The following is a 7,513-nucleotide window of genomic DNA, read 5'->3' as shown; positions in this document are numbered from 1 at the left end:
GGCCAAGGGACAGAAATTTTACTATGCAGGGGTTTCGGACAAGGCGGCTCTAATGGTGTACTTTTTGTTTTGATCTGACTCTTTTTTTAAGAACTATGGGTTTTTATATTTCTTAACATTGGACGTGATCGTCTCTTACTAGGTTGCTAGCTACCGCTACAACCCGGATTAGTTACAAAAAGTTTTTAACCCATTTAATTTCCTTTATATTGAGCCATTGAACGACCCTCTATGATGTTCCAGTGCCAAGCTATATCTGGATACAAAAGAAAAGAGAAAAAATATCCCGTTTGTGGAGAATAACGTGGTAAAAGTCAATTTGCTTGATTTTCAAGCCAATATATTTTCTTTTTTATTCAAGCCAAAGGGCGGTAAGTTTCCTTTATAGAGGTTTCGGACACGGCGGTTCTAATGGTGTACTTTTTGTTTTGATCTGACTCCTCTTTTAGGAACTATGGGTTTTTATATTTCTTAAGATTGGACGTGATCGTCTCTTACTAGGTTGCTAGCTACCGCTGCAACCCGGAGGTTGGTAGCTACCACTGCAACCCGGAAAAAAGACATCAAAAACACAGTTTTTGGTGGAAAAATTTATTTTCTTTTAGAAATAGTTTAATTTTAGTTACTATAGATTTTTAACCCAATTAATTTCCTTTAAAATGAGCCATTGAAAAACTCTCTACGATGTTCCAGTGCCAAGCTATCTCTGGATACAAAAGAAAAAAAAATCAGTTACTATGGGCGAGAGATCGTTCTTTACTGTGAATTTTGTTTTGATCTGACTCTTCTTTTAGGAGTTATGGGTTTTTATATTTCTTAACATTGGACGTGATCGTCTCTTACTAGGTTGCTAGCTACCGCTGCAACCCGGATAGTAAGAGACAAAACTAAAACAATCAAGTAGCTAAATGAGTCCAATTTCTGCAATGGTTTTAATGTTTATAATGTTTGTTGCAAAATTACAAACAATAAAAAGCCTATGGCTTTTTCTTAATTGGAATAGTAAGAGACGACCTGGCTACAATCTATGGTTATGGCATCATTGATCAATATTTCACATGAAATGTTCTTTACTATAATGATTTGTTCTTTACTAGGTTTCAGCCATCTCTACAGCCATGATACTTATGGAAATTACATAATCCCTATTTATGTTTCAGTTAACAAGGGCTAGGTGTCGTTCTTCATTGTAATGCTGCAACCCATATTCACATATATATTATTTATGAGAGGCAGCCTGGCCGAGTGGTCCAAGGCACTGGTGTTAGCCACCAGTCTCTTCGGAGGCGTGGGTTCAAATCTTACCGCTGGTATACGATTATGTTTAAAAGACTGCAGTGTGAAAAGACATCAAAAATGCAGTTTTTGGTGGAAAAATTTATTCTCTTTTAGAAATAATTTATTTTAGTTACTATAGATGTTTAACCCAAATAATTTCCTTTAAAATGAGCTATTGAACAACTCTCTACGATGTTCCAGTGCCAAGCTATCTCTGGATACAAAAGAAAAGAGAAAAAAAAATATCCCGTTTAGGCAGAATGTTGTAGTAGCTGCCACTTTTCTTGATTTTCAAGCCAATATATTTCCCTTGCTGTTCAAGCCAAGGGACTGAAAGTTTCCTATACAGGGGTTTCGGACAAGGCGGTTCTAATGGTGTACTTTTTGTTTTGATCTGATTCCTTTGTTAGGAACTATGGGTTTTTATATTTCTTAGTCTCTTACTAGGTTGCTAGCTACCGCTGCAACCCGGATGTTAATTACAAAAGGTTTCTATATACAGCAGTTTCCTTTAAAGTGAGCCATTACAGAGCTCTTTATTTTACTTAAGTTACTATGGGTTCAGTTCGTTCCTTATTGTAATTCAAATCCCAGTGGAGGGTTTTTATGAAATGTAGTATTTAGGTTTCTGCCGTAATTCTTTCTTTTAAAAATTAAATTAGTTACTATCGCCTAGAGTTAGTTCTTTCCCATATCGTAACAATATTTTTTATAATAATAATTAATTTTGTTAATTACAAAAGGTTTCTATTTACAGCAGTTTCCTTTAAAATGAGCCATTACACAGCTCTTTATTATGACAACGAACTGTTTGATTTAATACTTAAGTTACTATGGGTTCAGTTCGTTCCTTATTGTAATAATTCCAAAGGTATGCAATTTTTTGTTATTCCAATGATCGTTTTTTATTGTAACTAGGTTTCAGCCATCTCTACAGCCATGATACTATTGGAAAATTACATAATCCCTATTTATGTTTCAGTTAACATGGGCAAGGTGTCGTTCTTTATTGTAACATTGGACGTGATCGTCTCTTACTAGGTTGCTAGCTACCGCTGCAACCCGGATCCCTTGCTGTTCAAACCATATGACAGAAAGTTTCAGGGGTCTCAGATATGGTGGTTCTAATGGTGTACTTTTTGTTTTGATCTGACTTTTTTTTAGGAGTTATGGGTTTTTATATATCTTAAAATTGGACGTGATCGTCTCTTAATGGGGTTGCTAGGTACCACTACAAGCCGGATGATGTGAAAGTACAAACAGGAAAAAGCCTATGGCTTTTTCTTGATTGGAATAGTAAGATACGACCTGGCTACAAACTATGATTATGGCATCATTGATCAATCTTTAACATGAAATGTTTTTTGCTGTAATGGTTTGTTCTTTACTAGGTATCAGCCGTCTCTACAGCCATGATACTGATGGAAATTACATAATCCCTATTTATGTTTCATTTTTAATGGGTTAGGTGTCGTTCTTTATTGTAAATCATTAAACTGACAACATTTCTTTTGGATATTACTATGAAGCTTTGCCAAAGCATTTTTAGCCGACTTTTCAACAGCATCCGCTCTTTCAAAGAGAATTTTAATCTGTAATTTTGAATACTTTTCGTGATCCTGGTAAAACATGCGTAAAATGTTTCTCAATTTACGAAGATCAGCCTGCATTTTTGCCATCTTCTTGTATTTCTGAATGTAATTTTTCCCTTTGTCCTTATGCGTTCTTCGGTACAACCTCGCAGAGAATTTAATTTTTTCATTATAGCTTTTGTCACCCCAGTATCTACCCATTATTCTGGTAGCAACTTTTTTCTTCTGTTTGTTTCGGTAATCTTCATCATTATCATACCGTTCCTTGCTCTTTTGTCTAGCCTGCTCAATTCTTGCTTCTCCTTAATCTTTATCATTGTGATAACGCTCCTTGATCTTTTGTCTAGCCTGCTCAATTTTTACTTCTCGATACGCCTGGTCGGTTGAATACCTTTGCTTTTCTCTTTTCAAGATACTATCTCTGTTGTTTGTGTAGTAGTTTTTTTAACTTGCGTGCAGCTTGCTTGATTGAAACCATTATGTAATTATGAATGAGAACATTTACAGTTCTGACGCTTCTTATATAGTAATTATGACATCACGGCGTAATGATTTTATTTCATGATGACGTCATAGCGCAATGATATTATTTCATGACGTCTTCAAAAACAACAATATAATTTCGTGTTTTTCTATTCACGTCATAGCTCTAATATAAAACTATGACGACATTCATTATTTATCTAGTAGGGTTTCAGACAAGGTAATTCTAATGATGTACTTTTGTTTTGATTTGACTCTATTTTTATGAGTTTTGTTATATTTCTTATCATTGGACTGATCGTCTCTTACTAGATTGCTAGCTACTGCTGCAACCCAGATTCACATATATAGTTATTTATGAGAGGCAGCCTGGCCGAGTGGTCCAAGGCACTGGTGTTAGCCACCAGTCTCTTCGGAAGCGTTGGTTCAAATCTTACCGCTGGTATACGATTATTTTTGAAAGACTGCAGTGTGAAAAGACATCAAAAATGCAGTTTTTGCTGGAAAAATTTATTCTCTTTTAGAAATAATTTATTTTAGTTACAAAAGGTTTTTAACCCAATTAATTTCTTTTAAAATGAGCTATTGAACAACCCTCTACGATGTTCCAGTGCCAAGCTATCTGTGGAAAAGAAAAAAAGAAAAAAAATATACCGTTTAGGCAGAATGTTGTAGTAGCTGCCACTTTTCTTGATTTTCAAGCCAATATATTTCCCTTGCTGTTCAAGCCAAGGGACAGAAAGTTTCCTATACAGGGGTTTCGGACAAGGCGGTTCTAATGGTGAACTTTTTGTTTTGATCTGACTCCTTTGTTAGGAACTATGGGTTTTTATATTTCTTAACATTGGACGTGATCGTCTCTTACTAGGTTGCTAGCTACCGCTGCAATCCGGATGATAGAGTTTGTTCTTTATTATAATCAAAAATTAAGTTTTCCGTAAAAAATAATTAATTTAAAAGAAAATTAAGTAAAAATAGCACTAGATCTAGAGATTTCCTTTAAAATGAGCCATTGAACAACTCTCTACAATGTCCCAGTGCCAAGCTATCTGTGGAAAAGAAGAAGAAAGAAAGAAAAAATATCCCATTTGTGGGATATTTTTCTTGGCCAAGTGGTCCAAGGCGCTGGTGTTAGTCACTAGTCTCTTCGGAAATGTGGGTTCAAATCCTACCACTGGTATACGATTATGACGTCATTGATCAATCTTTAATATGAAATATGCGATTTTTCGTAAGAAAACTGATTCTATTTCAAAAATACATTGTTTTAAGTACAAAAGGTTTTTAACACAATTAATTTCCTTTAAAATGAGCCATTGAACAACTCTCTACGATGTTCCAGTGCCAAGCTATCTGTGGAAAAGAAGAAGAAAGAAAAAAATATCCCCTTTGTGGAGAATAACATGGTAAAAGTCAATTTTCTTGATTTTCAAGCCAATATATATTCTTTGTTATTCAAGCCAAAGGGTGGTAAGTTTCCCTTATAGGAATTTTGGACAAGGCGATACTAATGGTGTACTTTTTGTTTTGATCTGACTATTTTTCTAGGAGTTATGGGTTTTTATATTTCTTAACATTGGACGTGATCGTCTCTTACTAGGTTGCTAGCTACCGCTGCAACCCGGATACTTTATTATGAAATAAATTACAAACAGGAAAAAGCCTACGGCTTTTTCTTCTTTGGAATAGTAAGAGACGATCCTCAAATAATCAGGCAGCTAACTAGGATTATAATTTGTTCTTTAACATAAACTTCATTAATCGGATATTTTAATATATCCTATATGGTCTAGAGGTTGGGATAGCTCTCACCCAGTAGGCTTGAGTTCAATTTCTGTTTGGAAAATTTTTACTTATGATGATTTTTTAAGGAACATAATTAAAATTTCTTAATGTAATAAAAATAATTTGTTTTAATTACAAAAGGTTTTTAACCCCATTAATTTCCTTTAAAATGAGTCATTGAACAACTCTCTACGATGTTCCAGTGCCATGCTATCTGTTGAAGTACTAACCTATACTATAATTAAGTGGCTAATAAAATTTAGTATAGGCAAGAGGTCGTTCTTTATTATACGCAAAACTTCATAGTAATATCCAAAAGAAATGTTGCATGTTTAGTGAAAAGCTTCCAAGGTATGAACCGGCAACTGTGGAACAGTTTATAGATGTAATGGGAAATTTTATAGATCACTGTGAATATATGGAGGCATAATTGTTCTTTACTTAGTTTCAGCTTTAATTCGATGATCCAGACTTTATGTACTAATTACATCCAAAGACGATGACGTCACTGATTAATATTGTATATAAAAAATTAAGTTTTTCGTAAAAAAAATTAATTAAAAAAAAAAATGAAGTACAAATAGCTCTAGATATAGAGATTTCATTTGAAATGAGCCATTTAACAACTCTCTATGATGTTCCAGGGCCAAGAACTCTGCGGAAAAGAAAGAAAAAAATATCCCGTTTGTGGAGAATAACGTGGTAAAAGTCAATTTTCTTGATTTTCAAGCCAATATATTTTCTTTGTTATTCAAGCCAAAGGGCGGTAAGTTTCCTTTATAGAGGATTCGGACAAGGCGGTTCTAATGGTGTACTTTTTGTTTTGATCTGACTCTTTTTTTAGGAGTTGGGGGGTTTTATATTTCTTAACATTGGAGGTGATCGTCTCTTACTAGGTTGCTAGCTACCGCAGCAACCCGGATGAACTGAGATGAAAAAAAATTTTCTTCCAGGAGAAAAAAAGTAAAACTAATTATAAAATTTTCATGTATTTTTGTTGTGTAAATTAAGAACTTACTGTTACTGATTAGGCATCATAAATATTTTTGCAGTTTACATAATAATTTTAGCGATTAAGCCAAAAAAGAAAATTTTGGTTCCAGGAGTTTCGGTTACTATTGAGACAAGTAGCTATTTTTACTATAGAGTTCATTACCATGAACTGTTTGATTGCTTCAAAATTCAAATATCTTTGAAAAGACTGCAGTATGAAAATACATCAAAAATGCAATTTTTTTGAAAAAATTGATTCCACTTTAAAAAGTATTTTATTTTTAATTACAAAAGGCACTAGATGTTGCAATTGCCTTTAAAATGAGCTATTATACAGTTCTCTATGATTTTCCAGTGCCCAGCTAGCTGAGCAGGAAAATCAAGCGGAAAGAAAAAATATCCCGTTTGTGGAGAATAACGTGGTAAAAGTCAATTTTCTTGATTTTCAAGCCAATATATTTTCTTTGTTATTCAAGCCAAAGGGCGGTAAGTTTCCTTTATAGAGGATTCGGACAAGGCAGTTCTAATGATGTACTTTTTGTTTTGATCTGACTCTTTTTTTAGGAGTTGGGGGGTTTTATATTTCTTAACATTGGAGGTGATCGTCTCTTACTAGGCTGCTAGCTACCGCTGCAACCCGGATTTTAATGTAATGAACAACTCTCTACGATGTTCCAGCGCCAAGCTATCTGTGGAATTACTAACCTATACTATAATTAAGTGGCGTATAAAATTTAGTATAGGCAAGAGGTCGTTCCTTATTATAACTAATATAAAACTGATGATCTTATATAGTAATTATGACGTCACTGCATCAAAAATACAGTTTTTATTGGAAAAATTTATTCTCTTTTAGAAATAATTTATTTTAGTTACTATAGATTTTTAACCCAATTAATTTCCTTTAAAATGAGCTATTGAACAACCCTCTACGATGTTTCAGTGCCAAGCTATCTCTGGATACAAAAAAAAGAAAAAAATATCCCTTTTGACGAGAATAACGTGGTTAAAGTCAATTTTCTTGATTTTCAAGCCAATATATTTCCATTGCTGTTCAAGCCAAGGGACAGAAAGTTTCCTATACAGGGGTTTCGGACAAGGCGATTCTAATTGTGTACTTTTTGTTTTGATCTGACTCCTTTTTTAGGAGCTATGGGTTTTTATATTTCTTAACATTGGACGTGATCGTCTCTTACTAGGTTGCTAGCTACCGCTGCAACCCGGATCCTTTATGTAACCTATGAGCTAATGTTCGTTCTTTATTATATCATAGCTCTAATATAAAGCTACGACATTCATTATTTATCTAGTAGGGTTTCAGACAAGGTAGTTCTAATGATGTACTTTTGTTTTGATCTTACTCTATTTTTAGGAGTTTTGTT

Source organism: Artemia sp. Qi Xiang Cuo, chromosome 20 (genome assembly GCF_049724085.1).
Source record: "Artemia sp. Qi Xiang Cuo chromosome 20, ASM4972408v1, whole genome shotgun sequence".
NCBI classification, from domain to species: domain Eukaryota; kingdom Metazoa; phylum Arthropoda; class Branchiopoda; order Anostraca; family Artemiidae; genus Artemia; species Artemia sp. Qi Xiang Cuo.
The sequence above is the reverse complement of the archived record's forward strand: the minus strand, read 5'-3'. Positions refer to the sequence as shown.